This window comes from Labrus bergylta, chromosome 1 (genome assembly GCF_963930695.1).
Source record: "Labrus bergylta chromosome 1, fLabBer1.1, whole genome shotgun sequence".
Classification (NCBI taxonomy): Eukaryota; Metazoa; Chordata; class Actinopteri; order Labriformes; family Labridae; genus Labrus; species Labrus bergylta.
In genome coordinates this window covers 18,725,506-18,744,820 of record NC_089195.1, presented here as the reverse complement: position 1 = coordinate 18,744,820, position 19,315 = coordinate 18,725,506, and the positions used below count along the sequence as shown (strand labels likewise).

Below are 19,315 nucleotides of genomic sequence, written 5' to 3'. Positions count from 1 at the left end.
GCATGGTGTCAGAAGTGTTTGTATAGTGGGTGCACTAATGTTATGAAACCTCAACTTTGACCTCCTAATTGTTGACATTTTGTCTTTTTTTTTTGGACTACATTGACCGCTGTTGTACATAAAGGAAACTGGAGAGGAGCAAGGGGTTAACGAATGCTGGATTATCAGCTAATATGCTATCTTGGTTAGCAAGGTGTATATGCTTACTGTGTTATGAAAGCTCCTGTGAGGAGTTTTTAGTTTTGTACTAGACTGGAATCAAAACTGATGCCTCTATGGGACCCAACAATGCAAACGAGACCATCAACATAAATATGGACTATTTCTATATTTTATTTAATAATGCTGAAAAATACTGCTCTGCTGTTGGTGTAAGACAAAGTGTTTAACAACACGCTAATGAAACAGCCTTTTTCTTAAATTAACCCATAGCAAATATTCTTGATGAGTGACACATTTGACTGAAAAAAGCAGGGCGAGATCAAAAATAAATATTAGAAAATCACAACTTGAACATGTTCAAGATAAAAATCAGCAAAGATATAAGCGGTACTGATTTTTTCATTGAGTTGCCAAAATCCACAAAAACCAAAAGTTCCCTTCATCAGCTTTAAATATGAAAAATATTAAAATAATTTTGGCTCATGACAAATCAGGTTTTAGACAAAGTATAAAAAATCAACAGCTGATGTCCCTTGGTATACCTGATCACTGAACAAGACATCATTCAGACTGCCATGGCAGCTTAGGGCACTATAACTTAAGTCTATTGGACTGCTACAGATGTGTTTTTAGAAAGGCTAACCAAATACTGAAGGAAGAGACAATATTGGTCTTATATCCCCATTAAGTGAAAAACAACAACAACAGGCCATGCCTCCCTTAAACAAGACATCCCCGATCTCAATGGGACTAACCTGGATGAATAAAGGTAAAAAAAAAAAAAATCAAAGAGTTACATTTAATATGTAGCTGTCCTCAAGGACATACCCTTGTGTATGCCTCTTTACAATGAAATGGACCAAAACCCAAGAGTGAACATTACACTACATTGAAGGCATCATCTGCTGTTAAAAAATTAAGCAAGTGCAAATAACTTTAGTTGCTTGGGTGTCCACTTGAAGTTGGCCATATTTGAATGCCCACTTTAAAAGCATAAATGTTTACAGCCTAGTACAAAAAACATGATTGGTCCCAATAGCTCATTGCTTTATTTGTAACAAACTGTATGGAGGTAAATTATTTTAGAACTCTTCTGTTTTGATCTTATGACAGAAGGATGCTTAAGGCCAGTCTCAACTACACCTCTTCTATGATTGTCTCTAGAATGATAGGAGGTTAAGAGACAACATTTCCAATATGACAACGGTCATTGATGGGTTTCCAAACTCCGCTTCAGAAGAAACCAATGGGTAAGGCCATGTTTTTTACAGTCTATGTACACAATCAGGAGTCCTCCCTGCTGGCTGCTAAAAAGAATACAGGCTTGAGACTGTTCTGCTTTGGCCTCACTTTATACACCTGGAGGCTAAGTCCTTGATTCAGATGTTGGTCTTTATCTAAAAAGAAGCAAACAAAGGAGGGTGACCTCATATTGGCTCACTGTCTCTTCCTCTCTGGCGTGAACAGTCTCTCCCATGTGTTTCTTATTTATCTCCAGCTGTCTATGATCTGTTCTTCCTCTGTCAGATAAGGGAGGAGCCCCAAAGTTAAAGGCCCTGCTCTCCCTTTTCCTGCTGACTGCAGCCTGCATAAATCACAAACATGCTAAAAACCCAAACCCAGGATCCACACGTCATTCATTGTTTTACTGTCATCTAACCTCAAAGATCTTCTTCAGTGGTTGGCATAAATCACTTTTGGCACCATCCAGTCTGCAAAAAGCACAATTTATCACCTGGGAAATTTATCTTTTTGTACAAAACCTTTAGTGTAGAGTTTAGTGCATTGTTTAAACACAACCTTCAGGTCAGTGAAGATTTACACATTCTTTTTTTCTTTCTTCTTCCTTATTCAAACATACTTTCTGTCCTACTTCTATCTGTGAAGGATGACACACGCACGCACACACACGCACACACACGCACACACACGCACACACACGCACACACACACTTACAGAGGAAATTGCTCCTTTGATGCCCTTGGAGAGGATTGAGTTGACGGGTTCCTGTGTTATTTATTGTATGTAATGTCTGAGCATGTGTGTGTAGAAGTAGGTCAGCTGTTATTTATGTTCCATTACTTATGTTAACACAAAGCCTCTTACTGATTTGTTGCAGAAGAATGCTAAGTGTATAGGAGAAGAACAAATCTGAAGTTAACAAGTGTGACAAATGGACAGGAATACAGAAAATATCCTAATAAATGTGAAAAAAGAAGACAAAACAGTTTAATAAATGATATTTACTGTATCCCAATGTAAAACATTAAACAATGTTTAAAGCTACAAATGCAAACCAGATCATTATGAAGATTATGTATTACTGTTGGAGCCATGGATAAGTTTAAGTTTATTTAAAGTATTTTAAGGTTTGTAGTGTGTGTTATATTTTGGTGTTTTGGGTTATTGCTTATTATATCATTTTTAGATTTAAATCACCTGTTCACCTATTGTTCTTTTGGAAGAGAGAGGGTGAGCTGAGTCGCCGTCTTTTCTGTTGACCGCTATGGTTTTTGGCTCACTGTGATTACTGTGATTACGAGTTAATGCACGTTATGATAAGTTGATTCTCTTTTTTCGTGAATAAGAAGTCAAACTTATTTTTTCGTATCTCAGTGTTTTTTTTTTATAGGCACAACCTCAGCCTTTCAGCGGCTTCATGGTTCCGGAAAGTGGCTACAATAACTATGAATTGATTAGTAAATGTGAGTTAATGATGTCGCTGAGGTTGTGTCAGATGAGGAGATTAACAGCAGGCTGCAGAAACACTTTGTAACAAGATTGATTCGTTCTTCATAGTTATTTTTTAACGTTGTAATCACTGCCAGAGTGTCAGACAAAGTGAGTTACATCACACTATACAATCTTAGTTGACTTTCTCCACAGCTAAGATTAACAGTAAGCAATATATTGGATTGTTAAAAAACAGGAGAATGAGGTTTTTATTACTTACAGGTAAAGGACAAGATCGTTAAGCTCTTGTAAGCAAATTTACGTTATAACCTTAACCAGCTATCTTAAAAAATACTACATACAACAAGTACAAGTACAACAGATACAGCTCCTAAACCATCCAACCCCCAAATTATATCCAGTTGTACTTACAGACCAGGTGTTGCTGTAATATATCCCCTCCTCCTGTCTCTCTGCCCCCTGCAGACCGGCTGTCCTTTCTGTCACCCTGAGAAAACAGAGAGCCCTGCAGGGTCATAAACTTCAGCTGGTCTTGTATGTGGTCACAGACACAGACACAGACACAGACACATACAAACACACACACACACGCACACACACACACACACACACACACACACACACACCAACATTTGCAGACAACTCAAACGTGTCTTAATATCTCCCTTAAGTCTAGAACAGAGGTGTATACGACAACGCTCATGTTCTTGCAGCTTTTTCTGTGAACTAAACTCCAGAGCAGCCAGTCAAAGAGTAAAAGTTTATAATTAGAACATAATGAACAACTGCATTCTAACATGAAGGTAACATTAAGTCCCTCCACTGCCACCAAATGGCCAAAAACCAAACTTTTCTATTCTATATTATTAATTCAAAGCTCCTGTGAGACATTTTAATCTGGTTAACACATTGAAATTAATACTTAATACTGTATAGAGGGAACACATTCCTTTTCCACTGGGTTGATGAAAATGCATAAAATGATATGATATTTCTTCCAACTTGGCCACCACTACATACCTTGTACAAAATTACAGCCAAAATACTCCCGCGAAGGGTGCTGACATATTGCACTGGTTACAAGATTTAGAGCCAGAGACTCCGTGCAGAAGAGATACGGCTAGTGGAGCTGCAGAATAAACACCCCACCCCTTCCACGAACTTGCTGATAAAATGGTAAATACCTCTCAGGTCAGAATAGATTCTTGTTTCAATTTGAAGCAGACAGTTACTGTTAGACGTTTCCTCTCACCTTTTCTCCTCTACTATGTTAATCTAGCGCACACAGGGCCACATTCATCAGAAAAGCCGTAGCCTATATCAGGATGTTACTGCTCAACTCAAATAATGTATTAAAACTGAACTTCTCAGAAAGATTAACTAATCGGCTTGATAAAAAATAACTATACGGACAGGTCCCTGTCGGAGAAAAACATTTGACGTGTATTTTGATTTTCTAGTTGTCCAATCTATTAGCAGGCAGAGCTTATGAACTATACTGCAGCCAGTCATTGAGGGGAGCTCTAAATCTTTTGGCTTCCCTTGTTGAGAGCTCTTGTGCTGTCCATTCTTTATGACAACAGTGATCCATCATGTAAACACAATAAAATAGTTAATATAAACAATATTAGGCACACCTATAGTGCAAATTTCTTCACATCCACATGATCACAAAGATATTCTGATTAGAATTTGCGGGTTAGAGATCAACTGATGTCGTCATTGGGATTAGCAAAAAAAATTCCTTTATAATGAATTCACACCTTCACTGAGATGCTATTATGACACAAATGTCATAATATGGTTTACAGTATGACCCTTTATATCCAAAAGGTCAAAGGTCAACTTTACGGTAACATCATTGTAGTCATTTTTCCTGCCTCAGTGTTTTGGCATTTAAGAGAAAACACTGTACCATTAACTTCCCCTCTACACTTTGACAACTAGAGTAACTACTTCATTTATGAATTCAGATTTTTCTGTATCAAGACGAAGATTTTTATCCACCTGTCTCCACAAGAACAACCTGAACAAGGAGGCAATTGACCGATTATTTATTGTTAATATGACAGTTGTTAATATGACATTTGTTTAAGTAATAAATTTTTTTAACTGCTCCATCTTTAAAATGTTAGGATTTGTCACATTTAAATAAGGTAACTGTATTGTCAATAGATTGAGGTTTTCACTATTGGTTGGATAAAACTGAACAAAACAAACATTGTAACTATTTTTTTTATCCAACAAAAAATGTATGAATTTAGAAACACCAATTGAAACACGAAATAGTTTAATATGCTCTGCCTACTCTTAGTGAAATCCTCCTTTTTACAATTCATGCCAAATCATAAGAAAATAGCTTATTATAGCTTAGTAGTACAGCCATAAGGGCTGTTTTTATTACTGTATTATATTTTTCATCAGTGATTACTTTTTAATGATTAACATATAATTCTATATTTTATTTATTTACTTATTTATTATAAGCATATTATTTAAATTCAGTTACACTGCCATTAACTTGAACTTGTGAAAACGTATTTTAACCGTGTGGTTATAATACTTTTGCCTAAATTAAGTCGATACTTCAACCCTTACTGCTGATAATATTTAATTCTAAACTAAAACTGTGCTCCACCATGAGTCTAAGAGGAAGGAGTCATTAAGTTGAATATCAAGGTGTAGTGACAGGTTTGTTTAGCATGGACTTTTGTTTAACCTTCTTGTTCTAAAAATAGTTTTCTTCTTGAGCAGCCGTGCAGATTCCTTCCTCTCACTATGTTTTGCTGTTGACATCTGTGAACACTGCTGTTTTCTTCCCTTTACATTTTGTTAAATTCCTCTCAACCACAAAGGACCCCTGCCACCCAGGTTCTCACGATCCCTGTCAGAGAGTCACTCAGTGGGCTGTGAGAACTAGCAGCTCCCCCCGGCTGCTGGAGGCCTCCTGCTGTGGTCCACTCCCTGGACACACATACACAGACGCAAAAACACACACACAAAAGCATGTCACATTCAACGTATGTTCTACACAGAGAGAATGAAACAATTGTAATAGCACACGTATTCTCTTCCTCCCCCTTCCAGCTGTGGCCTCCGCTGTATCAGGCCTGACTCTGCTTCATGTTCACCACTGAAATCATCACACACACGACTTATGAAATCAGAATTTATGTTCATGTATTTCTAATAGTGTGTCATTGTGCAGTATTCCAGTAGTAGTGATAAATGATGAATTGGAAAGTCAGGGAGATAGTGTGAAGATCGGACACAGGTCAGATTCGAACCCAGGCCGCCCTCTTGGAGGACTATAGCCTCTGCACATGTGACACACACACTAACCACTACGCTACCAGCACCCACACCTAGTTAGTTAAACTGTAACTCTCTATGTTAAAAAGGCTATCTATTCGACACTTGGCACTGGCACTGTTCTTCTGGTAACCGCTTACACACGCATTACCTGCCACTGTATTAAAACCGAGTGTTTAAAGGTTGTGTGCAACAGTGTCCATCATCACAGGACGTCTGAGTGCAGCTTATTAGCAGAGCTGGAGACTGTGAGCATGATTTGCAGTGAGAAACGGCACTAACGCGTGTTTGTGGTCCACACGACGAGGTGGTAGGCCATGTGAAAAAACAACAACAACACTGACAAGACGAACAACCACAGGGTCTGGGGCGAGAAGCAAACATGGGTTCCCATGTCTTAGTCACCGCTTCTCACCTCCCTCTTTCACCTCCAACAACACCCCCCTGTTGTTTTTGCTTCCTCTATCCTTCCCACGCAGAGCTTTTCATTTACTCTCCACTTTTTTTTAACCTTTTTCTTGCTGTCTCTTTCTCCTTTTCCTTTCCTCCAAGCCTTCCCACACCTCACCCTCTGTTCTTGCTCCAATCATCTCTTTTCCCTCCAATCCCCACCCCATCATCTCATTTTTCTCCCTGCTCCTCCTTTTAAACTTTTTTTATTTGAAGAATAAAACATTTTTATGTGCACATTCCAGCTGCAATTACCTTTAAGGACATTAAGGTAGTGACATTTTGCAGGATTTCCTTTTACAAAAGTTCCTCACAGCAGAATATTGTCAGAGTGAAGATCTGTCACAATACAAACAAAAACATATATATTCTGATGGGGATCCTAGGTTGAGCATGTAGTCGGAGAATTCTTATGTAATGGTGACTTTTTGGGATTAATATCAATATTGTATAGTGGGATGCTTCCACAATAGAAAACATAATACAGACAACTGAGGAGAATGTTAAGGAGTATTCAATAGAGAAACTCATCATGCAGCCTCTCGCTGGCAGTTAATGTTCCGGACTATTACCTGCTGTTTTCACTCATTGACTCACCTACACCTATTGACTGTTTTCACCTACACATGCATCCTACCAAAACTTTTTCAGGGGTTCATTGATGGATGTGTGTATTTCTGGAGTATGCTAACACATCCCCTTGTGTTGTCTTGTATTTCCATCCTGTATAAACTCTTCTCTATTCTCCGCCTTACTGATCATCCAAATGCACATAAAGTTCATCAGAAACCTGGTTTGCAAAAAGAAAGCTCTTTTAAGAGATACAAAAAGGGTTCACATGTCAAAGTGTCCTTCATCGATTATCAGTCCCAATGGTCCAAGCCGCCAACTGGCATGATATCTTGACTGCCTATAGCTCATGAGTGTGAGTGTGTGCAGGTGAAAGCTGATACTGTCCACTATTTTCATTTACATAAATGACTTTCATAATAATGGGACTGAATAAACTATTTGTAAAGTACTTTGATCCAGTGCATTCCCAATAGTTTTCACTGAAGAGTCATAATTTTATGAGCACCGTGTATAATGACTGGCTGGTGTGTTGACCTTAAGTACTAGTAGGCAATATTTTTGGAGAACTGCCAACCTCATATTGCACATCTACACACACAAACCCACACACATCACCCTGTCTGTGCCCTCTCTGGCTTGGAGTGTGTACATTGCTGCATGGTTATAAGTGTGTGTGTGTGTGTGTGTGTGTGTGTGTGTGTGTGTGTGTGTGTGTGTGTGTGTGTGTGTGGCTGGCTGTGTAACAGGGTCCAGGTGGTAACTTCATCATCAGCAGAGAAAAGTTCTATTAATAAAGCAGCATCTGAGAGGGGCACCAATATAAACACGCACACACAAATGTATAGAAAAGGATAACATGAAAAAAGACTAAAAGAAGAAAAGGAGAGGGAATTATATCATAACGACATTCATACATTTCAGGAAAGGAAGAGGGAGTGCAGACACAGAGTAATGGATATAAAGAAGGAACATGGCTGCTGTAGTAGTCTTACTATCCTGCTCCTGGCTCAGGACCAAACAGCGAGACTGCCTGCCTCCCCTAGGGAGAGTAACTCCAGGCTGAAATTCCTTTGTGTTATTTCATGTTTTCCTCTCTGCCACAACAATTTCTTCCTGAAACACAGTATGTGTACCAGCGCTCATTAAAGGAACTCTGCCAATGTCTGCAATGCTGTAACACAGGCAGCTATGTGCTATACATTAGTGACTTGCATGTAAACACATACAAGCAGTCACAAATTCAAGCACACACACACACACACACACACACACACACATACACAGGTTAACACTGGCTCTGCTGAATCCCTCTTTGTTATCCTGTTGTGTTTACATTCTCGTAAGGCAACAAGTTGAACAGTTTTGGAGCTTCAGAGGGACACATGGAGAGAGTAGAGGATCTTACATGGACAGGAGTCATTTCCGCTGTGTTGGGGAGGTCTGTGAAGGGTCAAGCCTTCCCCAGCCTCGGCTGTGTGAATCACATAAACACCCGGGACTGAAACACTCCCACTACGCACCAACTGCAGCCCTCCTCTGGTGCCCATGCTGCAGGACACACACTCAGTTATTCAAGTTCCAGTTTGTATGGTATAATCTTTGTGAATGTGCATTAACAGTTCACTTTAAAAAGTGGATTCTGTACCATTTTAAACATAAAGTAGATGTAAGTAGATGTTTAACTAGCCAATTACATTTTAGGGTTCATTGACTTATGTTCAATGATCCCCTGCATGCGCCCCCAGGTTAAAGAGCAGGTTCTCTGTCAACTCTTTTGAAGTATTGACCTTGACTGCAGATGCACAGGATGACATGTTAGTCTGGATTATTTTCTCAGACTTTAGAAAACAAAATCCAGAGCAACAGAAGACATGACACAGCTGTTTTAACAGACTCAGTAGCTCTCCACATAATGAGTTAATTCACCTTTAAGTGTTAAATTGGTCTCTCTTTGAACTTTTCAGCGACGTTTCTGAAAATGTTATGGCCAAATATGAAGTTCAAATGTTTCAAAGCCCTCTTCACACAGGTTTGTAAATCCTTGTAGATAAAACTTTATACACTTTGATTTGTGCGGTGTTTGAGAGTTGCATTTTTAGATCTTTGAAGTGACAAATAAGAAACAACTGAAACAACTGAAAAAAGGTCCAGACTTCTTAACAGTTTTGGTCCAAGTAAAGAACGGAGCTCTGTTAAGAACTATGACCAGATCAAATAGAGGGCAGAGTGCATATATCATGGTGCTGTTGTTTTTTTTTTAACTTGTTGGTCTTTGTTTTTGTTTTTTTTGTTTTTTGGGCTTCAGTCAGACAGTTGATCAGGTAGAGAGAGAGTGGGGAACAACACTCATTAAAGGAGCCAGAGGTCAGATATGAATCCTGGCTACTCGCCTCGAGGACTACAGCTTCTGTACATGGGGTGCACGAACCAACCACTATGCCACTGACACCCCTGTTATTTGTTTTTAACCTATCTGTTGCTCTTTGTCTTTGTTCTCTCACTTCTACCACTGAGAGAAGCCATGAAATGTTGTTGTACAGCTGTGCAATGGCCATCATTTATTCTATTCTGTTCTATTGTATTCTATAGCTCCCTCCCTGATTGATTTGAAAACAGTAGCCACCTCTTCAGTTTGCTGTATTGATTTCTTCCCATGAGAAAATCCCACGCCCGTGTTTCACTGTAAAGCTGCAGGAGTGTGAAGGATCAGGGTTGTTGTGTTTGTTTTCTCGCACTGCTGTCAAAATCTGTTCCTCTTTCTCAACCTTGCAAGTTTACATACACAGACACACACACACACACACACACACACACACACACACACACACAAACGTAAAACAGTTGGTCTTTAACAACTGCATGAAACTGATCTGCTGCACAGACCGTTTATAGCTATTGATAATTTTAGCCCAAGGGTTCCCATTAATTTAGCGACTGTGTGAAATAAATTCCACATATTGTATTCTTTGTTTTTTTTTTTTCATTTTGCTTTGACACGGTATACGAGACAGTCAGTCACTGCTATAAACAACAACAAACCTGTGAAAACCCGCAGTCAGACCTACACCATCCACAGTCAACTTTCATGCAGATGATCAATGTGTTATGATGTAACGTTGGGCCAATGAGATTGCTGCTAATATCTGTATAAAATATGCGATTATGAAACGTCTTCAGTTGAGAAGTAAACACAATAAATCAAGTTCACAATCGCTGTCATAACAGACTCAAACTGTTCCAATCATTTCTGTATGGATGGATTCTGATTTTTTTTCATGCTGCTGTTATTCATAGAAATATTCTTCATTGTTTTACCCCTAATGAGTCTCTTTGCATGAATGTAAAGCACTTAGATTGTCTCTACATTTGTAATGCTACACAGAAATAAAGCTCATTTGCTAAGTAAAAAAAAAGAAATATTCACACTTTTTTTAAAACAAGAATAACTTCTGGTAACATTGAGCCAATTTATTAGTGTCTTACTCTGAGTGAGTCATGTAGAAACAGGATTATATCTGGACAGAGCTCACACATATACTGTATGTGTATGTGGGTCTATGGGGTGATGTAGGCCGATCTGAATGCAGGTACCCTTTTTAAACATTATATTTACTTTTAGGTGTCTTGTATTTCCTTTTTTTATGGATTATAAACGTGTTTATGTGTTTGAATTGCTGAGTTACACTAGTGGATATAATTGTATGTCAGATATGTTGATAAACATTTCACCCGGCTGAATGCAGCATGGTGAAAACGACGAGGGTCTCAGGTTTCCAAGTGTTTTTGAACACAGCACGGCCCTGTGGTTTGAATTTAGTGTGCTCGCTCACAGCTCGTTTTCAGCTTTAGGTGAGGGGAAGAAGTATTCTGTTAGTGGTACACCTGCAGAAACTTCCCAAAGACTGTATAAACACACAGGCTTCAAATGGAAAGGCAATCTTACATGCTGCTTTGGAGCAAGAACATATTGTGTTGGTGGATTTTAGTGACTCAGTTGGCATGAATTTTTATTAAGAATTCTATGAATGCAACAATCCTCTTTAGTTCTGTATGCATGTTAATTTACATGTTTCAGAACATCTCCATTAGAGCAGTTTCAGGATTGGAGTCATATTAAAGTCACCACATACGTGTAGGTTCAGTGTCATGCTCACTTCAGCTAATTAAACCTGTACAACTTTGTGTTTTATCACAACACAAAAGTGATGACAAATAGGAGACATAGTTACTCCTTGAACGATGTCTGTTGCTACAAGTGTTCATTCAGGTTCAGCTCTTGTGAACTACCTTGAATAAAAACGTTTAATTGAAGACAAAGTACATTTTGTAGTATTGGACATTCAATTAGGAGCTGCACAGTGGTTAGCCCTGTTGCCTCACAGCAATGAAGTTCCTGATTCGAATCCCAGTCAAACTTAGCCTGTTCTTTATTTTCTCCCCTATATCTCAAAATCATCCACACAAAGAAAACGAAGATATACTGTTTGGAAAATAAACTTTGTAGAGTGTTGGTTTGTTTGAATAGAAACTTAAAGATAGCGAGTGACCAGTGGAGGTGGGCAGCACGACTCCAGCTGACATGTTGGATGTCAGTGCAGGCACAGAGGGCATGCTCCAGTTGTTAGACGAAGCCGTTTGGCAAAGCCCGGAACGTTCTGTACAAAACTGATTGACTGGTTTGTGTGCAGCATTATGTGGGAGTTGTTTTTGCAGGATTCTGGCACATTTCACCGAAAAGCAAGCCCATTGTTTCTCCAAATCCAACGCCAGAACAGCGGTTGTAGGCTACTCACCGGTGGATGGGCAGCCAGGAACGGCACACACGAGCATGAAGGTCGAGCCGTAGGAGCAGAGAAGTTTTACTGCACCTGATTAGGCGGGACATGCGTGTTAAGTATTGGTTTGAAATGTACTGCATGATAAACCTCAGAGCTAACACTACCCACTTAATACCTGATGTCCAAAAATGTTCAAAAACTTAAATCAAAAACGTGTATTTTAACTTCTTACTCTTTTAGAGACTTGATATCATTTACTTAAAATCATAAATAACATAGAAGCTTTTTGTAGATTTGGGTTTCCAGGGGCTTTGGTGTACTCACACAGCTCTGGTCAGCATAAATTTGAGTCTTAATCGTTAAAAACGTATGCACATTGTGAAGAATGTATTTTTTTCAGAATACAAAGATAAGTAAGTTTAGAACAAAGACGAGGAAAGATTACAAAACGAATAAAAGGCCTGTACAAAAGCTGTAAGATTATTCTTAGTCAGACTTCGTCGAATCAGCTTCCAAACAGCATTTAGTAAGATTTGGTGTTATATCTGCAGATATCATCTTTCCTGCTGTGGATACAGGTCTATGTTACAGGTGCAGACAGTCTATGGTGCAGACTGCTAAGGGGACGAGCATGAGCGCGCGCTGTGGTTCCACACGGGCCCGCCCACTTCCCTCAGCTTGTTTAACTACTCGCCTCCTTCACCTCAATGATCGCTATTGTTGAACAGTCTGTGAGCTTACGAACGCTGGCGGAGCCGGGTGTCTACTCTGACAGAGTGCGCTGCACTGATACACCTCTCTCTTTGAACTCCGAGAGGACGTTGAATCTGCTGCGGCATAGGAAGTTAAACACAGATATATCTCTGTTTTATTTTGCTCGCTTGCATAGACGGACTCGATCAGAAAGTGGATGAAAAAGTTTGGGTAAAAAGCTGCCCGAGCGCATTCCAGCGGATTTTGGATTACTGCACCAAGGTAAGAGTCTCCAGCGCTTTCTCACCCTCTTACTGCGATTTGAAGACTTTAAACACAATACAGATACAAAGGCATCTTTTTGTGCACACTGTGAATGACAATAGTAGCCTTCTACTTCTCAGTATAGATTAATGTCATCTTGATGGCTTTTCCACAATATACATTATCCTCGTGCCTGAAGTCTTACAGCTGCTGATATCGATTCAAACCCACACAGTGAATCGGTTCTTCAGTTACAGCTGACACAGGCTGTAAATCTGATTGCCAAATTGATCCAGCATTCAGCTTCTTGTAGTGCCTTAAAACTTACCCAAGCGTGGCTCACATCTGAAAGCGTCCCTTGTGGACGGTCTCCTCGCATTCCTGTCCCCGGCGCACGGGTCACTATCTCGGGTCAGGATCAGCCGTCAGACGCGCTCAGAGGGAGGCTCTGGGCAGACACACACTGAGGAGAGTGTATCCTGCCGAGAAATGTGGAAACAGGATTAGCTCTTATCGTGGTCGTTGACTCAGAGCGTGTATGTGTCGAATGGATCGGATTAGAGGTCGTTATCTACCCCCTCCGTGGGTTCTGTCACTCGTGGCTGTTTGTTTTCACCTCAGATTAGAGACTTCTAATCTTTGTGATTCCCTGGAGACACATCAACATACTCTCTCTGGGATGTAAAGGCTGTTTGTGGGTTTAAAATTGTTTCTTAACGGTGCCTGCATACAATGTGTCCTCTGCAAGATGCTGTGTGTGTGCAGAAGTTTGCACGTCTGCACTCAGGTGGCTTTAAGCTCTATAGATGTTGTATTTATATTATTTTCTTTAGAGCGCTAAAACCCTCATTCATTAGTCATCTTATAAGCAAAAATATCAAATATTTTCTGGTGCAGTGACCTTAATGCCAGCATTTGTTGCTCATTATAAAATTTGTGAATTGGTAAATTAATATTCCCAATATATTTGTGTTTAATTTGTATTTATTGTTCAGACAAGGTCAACTTTAAATGTGACATCTTCTCTGTGATTTTCGGCTTTTTTTTTTATTTTTTTTACTGTTTCATTACATTTCTTAAAATAAAATATAAAAACCATCAAAAATCGATTGAAATATATATTTTTTTAAAACAGGAGCTTCCTAAGTGCCAAAATCACTTTCGACAAATCAGCTGTTTACTTTTTTTTTTTTTTTTAATCATTTTTAAGCATTACAAGTTTTTTCTGAAATCAAGAGTGGGACACAGATTTGTGCCACTTCAATACTGTGCAATTGCTGCTTTTTTTCATATAATTAATTTAAATAATCAAAGGTTTTAAATCAAACAAGAAAGGAAATTAAGAATCCAAAGTGCTTGAGGAAGGTTTGATCAGCATTTTTAGGATTTGTGAGATATTACATATTCATAGACAAAAAGGAAAAGCTGCATCTTCAGCTGCGATATTTGCATGCACATGTGTAATCTTTGTGTATGAATATTTGATATTGGTAAATAGTGCAGTGACAGAATAAGGATCCCTTAACATGTAGAAAAGAAGATCAAATACACCCCAGGGATCTTTGTAAACATTTGAACTTCAAGTAAACCTGCACGAGGCGTTATAAAAATACATGAGCAGTGCGTTGCAGAGTTTGTATTGCACTGCTGCAGAGAAATCTAATAACTCTGAGAATTGATATGCAGACCATGAGCTGCTGTCTTCACCTAACATTGCTCTCCGCTGCCTTCACTGTCTGTGTTCTCTGTGGGGAGTTTTCAATACAATAAGAGCTCTTCAAATTAATATTGGTTTGAGAGCAGAGAGAAAAACGAACGCAGCGTGGAGTTCGTTAGAAGTTTGGGAAAAGCAAAGAGAGGTGGAGACAGAGCGATGGGGTGAGGTGCGTAGAGAGGGAGAGCAAAGCAAACATTCCTGACTCGGTGTCTCAGCAATTTAATTAAGGTTTTTCTGAGATGCTGCAGCGAGCACCTCGAGGTGAAGGCTTAACCCCACTCCCTCCCTCGTTTCCATCTTGGACTAATCCCGAGGGTCAGCTAATAAGTGCTCAGGTCATGCCACCATGACAACTAAATAGGGGTGAACCCGGAGGAAAGCTCCCCAATCAGGGAGTTAATAATGCTATGAAGGAAGTTAAGAGGTACAAGGTGAGGAGGATGGACAGTGTGGGTGTGTGTGTGTGTGTTTCAGTGTGTATGTGTGTTGTGTGTATGAGAGAAAGAGGGTGTGTGTGTGTGTGTGTGTGTGTGTGTGTGTGTGTGTGTGTGTGTGTGTGTGTGTGTGTGTGTGTGTGTGTGTGTGTGTGTGTGTGTGTGTGTGTGTGTGTGTGTGTGTGAGAGAGTGTGTGTGTGAGTGTGTAGACGAGGTTTCAGTTGTTATCAGCCTCATCAACTTAGAGCCCCTCCTCTTAGTGGGGTTTAAGTGTGCCCTGTGGTGTTCTAAAGTTTCACTCATATACACACACACACACACACACACACACACACACACACACACACACACACACACACACACACACACACACCCTCCCTCCGGGTCACATTTCGGTCACTGTACCACTGCTCGGGCACACTTTATAGTGAAATAAAATCAATGACACAACTGGCCGTTTTTCATTTTCCTCCACACTTGTAATTGCATCCTGAAACACGTGATGCACTGACGGCGAGGTTTTACTCGGCTTTCAGGAACAAAACAAACCATCTCCCTGCTTTTTCAGTTGCGACTGTTTTAGCTGTTCTGCGACTCCTTTTCCTGTCCTCCACATCCACTGTGTCTTAAACCAGCAGCTATGACATTTTTACCGCAGCGGAGAGGCTTGTTTCCAGCCTCACCCCTCCGCTCTCTTGTTCTGGTCTTTGTTTGATCTGTTTTCCATCTTGCTTTTCTGCTGTGAGCCTATATTTTTTACTTGACTTCTCTTTTTTATGAGTCTACCATTCAGTCTCCAAATCCTCATGATTCCAAGCTCCATTTCAAAACGTAGCATTTGTATTGGATGACTCCAATAAGTTTTCTTAAGGGTCTAATGCAAACTCTCGAAAACATTTCCTTGTCTTGTTTGCACTTGGTAACTGTGGTAGGTTTAGGATTAGAAGAAGATCATGGATGTGGTTAAAGTAATGTTTAAACTAAATACTGAGCTTACATTGCAGTTTAATAGAGGATACAGTATTAGTGGAGATTCATTGTAGTTTTGGTCTTTACGAGCTGCAGAAGTAGATTTTGTATCAACGTGAAATAAAACCTCTGATGAATCAAGTAAAAACAAAAAACTGAAAGGTTTCACTTCGGTTGGTCTCAATTTGGCTTCAAAACAGTCTTTTTTTTTTTCATTTTGAGCACAAGTGGAGGAGGTTTGGATCTGTCCCTCCTCTTGCCGTTTTGCAGGTGTGTTGTTGGGGTGGGCCGGGCGGCTTGTCAGCTCATTTGGGAGCGTTTAAGGAAGCAGGGACCACGCAGATGGAGCGGACGTCCAGTGTTGGGCCTCTGACTGCTGCTAAATCATTCTTGCTCAGTGCAGTCATTATGCTGCTCAGGGCTGATCCCTCATGGACAGGCTGACCTGGAGCTTTGCAGACTATTTACACATTCACTGCACTGCTTCAATCATGTATGTTGAGAAGTTGTTTCTATGTTCTTGCTTAAATATTTTTCCATTTCAATCAAATCTATTATTATTATTATTATTATTTTTTAATTTGATCACTTTTCTTACCAATTGTTTTCTTTATGAGTGAAGATGCCAATTCACAATTCCGTAGACCCCCTGAAGTTTTATTTTGCATGTTTTGTCCAACTAACAGCACAAAACCTAAAAAATGTACGACAGCAGAATAATCCTGTTTGAGCAGCTGGAGCCAAATAATATTATCCAGGTGTGCTTAATAAAAAGCTAATTAATTAATGAATTTGATCTTGATGGAATTAAGGGGATGATTTTGCATGGACGGTTATAGGGCTTTCACACTTCCAGAAATCTCCTGAAAAATTCAGGATATTTCCAGGATGACCTGTGAACGCAAACAGCCAAATTTTTCTCAGACTTCATCCGGAGTTTCTCCAGCCAGACCTCTAGTATTTTTTCCGCATCAAGTCTGAGTGAGCTGATGTGAGAACGCAGCAGGATATTCCCCGGAGAATTCAGCTCGAGCCAATCGGAGGTTGGAGTGACGTTTGTATACTGTGACTGCTGAATGGTGCATAGAGTGTATACACGCGACCACTAAGATATCCGTGCACGTTATTAAACGGCCGCATTACGTTTTCTGTTCGTTGACGATGTCATTCCGTTGGACTACATGTAGCATTGATATCAATTCTCATTATAGCATCATATTGCGGACTCTGCTGCTTCGACCTCTACTTTCGCGGGTTCTTTTTACATCACATATTACCTCAGGAGACCCCCCCCGCCCCCGCCTCCCCTCTGACAGGGATAGTCTCCTGCTGTTAGGAGCATATGTGAATGGCTAGGTCGGGAGAATCTCCGGAGCGGCCCTCCTGAAATTGTCTAGATATTTTCAGGAGTGCATATGAGAAAGTGGCTTTAGTGTCTCAGTATTTGTCAAATATTTTACTTGTTGCCTCACCTTTACAGCCCCATGTCAACATGTTGCCTAAAGCAACTATAACATGAATTTGCTAAACATGCTATTATTGAAATGATACTGCTAAATTTGGTTTCAGTTTTCAGCACATAAAAAGACTCACGTTACATCTTTACAAGTGTCCCTGACACCAGGGGAATACTACACTGAAGCCTACAACAGGCTGAGACTTAACATGCTCACCGGAGGGGAACCTGGACTTTCCTAGAACTATAATCCCCCCCCCCCCCCCCCCTTCTCTACCCCCAGGGAGTGTTTAGGGGTTGCTATTTCTTTACTAACCAATGGAGCATGTCTCTAAGCACCTTCCCACCCCCATCCTCATTGTGTGTTGTATAAACACAGTGGTTCAGTAGGAAGGTAAAGAGCGTGACACATATAGACTCCTCGTAACATTCCTCTGTGGTACCAGGAGGCACCATGACAGAGAGATACCTCCAACACTATAACATCATAATCCTGATATCAGCAGTTTTTGACACAGTGTATATCCCTCATGATGATTAGAAAGTATGAATCTTTTGCAGTATATATTAAGATTAGTTGTGTGAGTCATTCATTCAACACATCCATATTTGAGCAGGATCTGACTAAAATGCTGATGATAACATGTCTATAAGCAGTTGTCTTAAAGCTAGGTTGACCAAGATTGAAATGTATATTGTTAAAATTTGAAGGGGCTAGACATTTGTGCAAAATGACAAAGGCTTGCAGAATGTGCATTGCTGTCTTTGACATGCATTTATCCCAGAACAGACTGTCAGTATCAGACATTTCAACCAACCAGGGCACTGACCTCCAATAATAATAAGCTTTGAAATGATGTTTCAGCAAAAAGACAGAAAAATCCAGAATGCCCCATGGCCATGTCATCCCCCTTGCTCCACGCCTCCATCCTGCCTCTACCTGAGGGCGAGGGAGGTGTCTGTATGTGTGCTGGTCATGGGGTTTGGGTGCGGTTGATAAGGGGAACCCCACCTTCCAGCCCCCTTTTGCTGAGCTCTTCTCTTTTTTTTTTCTCCTGAGGGTACAAAATCCTCATTTAACAGCCCTCATTCCCTTACACACCCTCTCTCTCTCACACACACACACACACACACACACACACACTGAGTGCAGGTAGGCATTCCCCTGGGGGCTGCAGGGCCTCTCAAAGTACTTCAAAGGGTGTAGGTCTGGATCGGAGGTATTCTGAGCACATCGTAGTCACAAAAGGTGATGACAGAAGCCGGTTGATACACGGAAGAAAACCAGCCATGTTGGTTACCATGGGCGTGTGTGCTGAAGTCCACGCTCGTGTTGTGAGAGTTTGTTAAACCATTGCCTCAGGTGTAAGTTTGGGGGGATGTGTTTGTGTGTTTGCCTTAAGGTCTCGTTTGACTCTCCTTTTGGCATGCGAACCACGCTGTCACGCTGCAACAAGTCAGTGTTTTTCTGTTTGCCTTCTCATTCTTTAAAATTTAGGAATGTTGCAAAAAAAGTAAAAGTTAGCAACCCAATTTTGAATGTAAATGCTAATTATAACCAAATAATCAACAGGACTGTAAAGTAAAACTGAACAAAAGTATTTAAGAGGCATGTTTTCAGGTGTCTACATTACATATTACTGTTTATCAAAAGGCGTTAAAAATGACATTACACCGTGTAGTTAAAGTATTTGATTATTATTGATAATCGATTGAAAGTGTTAGTCAAACAAAGTGTTGCTGCATTATAATGAGCTATTTTAAGTCCATAAAGCTAAAGTAGACAATATGATTTCATTAGAATGTTGGTT

The 19,315-nt window shown here is 40.1% G+C and overlaps 1 protein-coding gene across 1 annotated transcript in view; it reads left to right on the top strand.

Annotated features, from left to right (window-relative positions):
• Window positions 1-12,677: 12,677 nt before the first annotated feature.
• LOC109990784 (vasorin) overlaps window positions 12,678-19,315 on the top strand; it is a 28,233-nt gene continuing 21,595 nt past the window's right edge. Inside the window, exon 1 of the mRNA XM_020643008.3 lies at window positions 12,678-12,945. The gene's annotated coding sequence lies outside the window, so the exon portion shown is untranslated. The remainder of the gene's footprint in view (window positions 12,946-19,315) is intronic.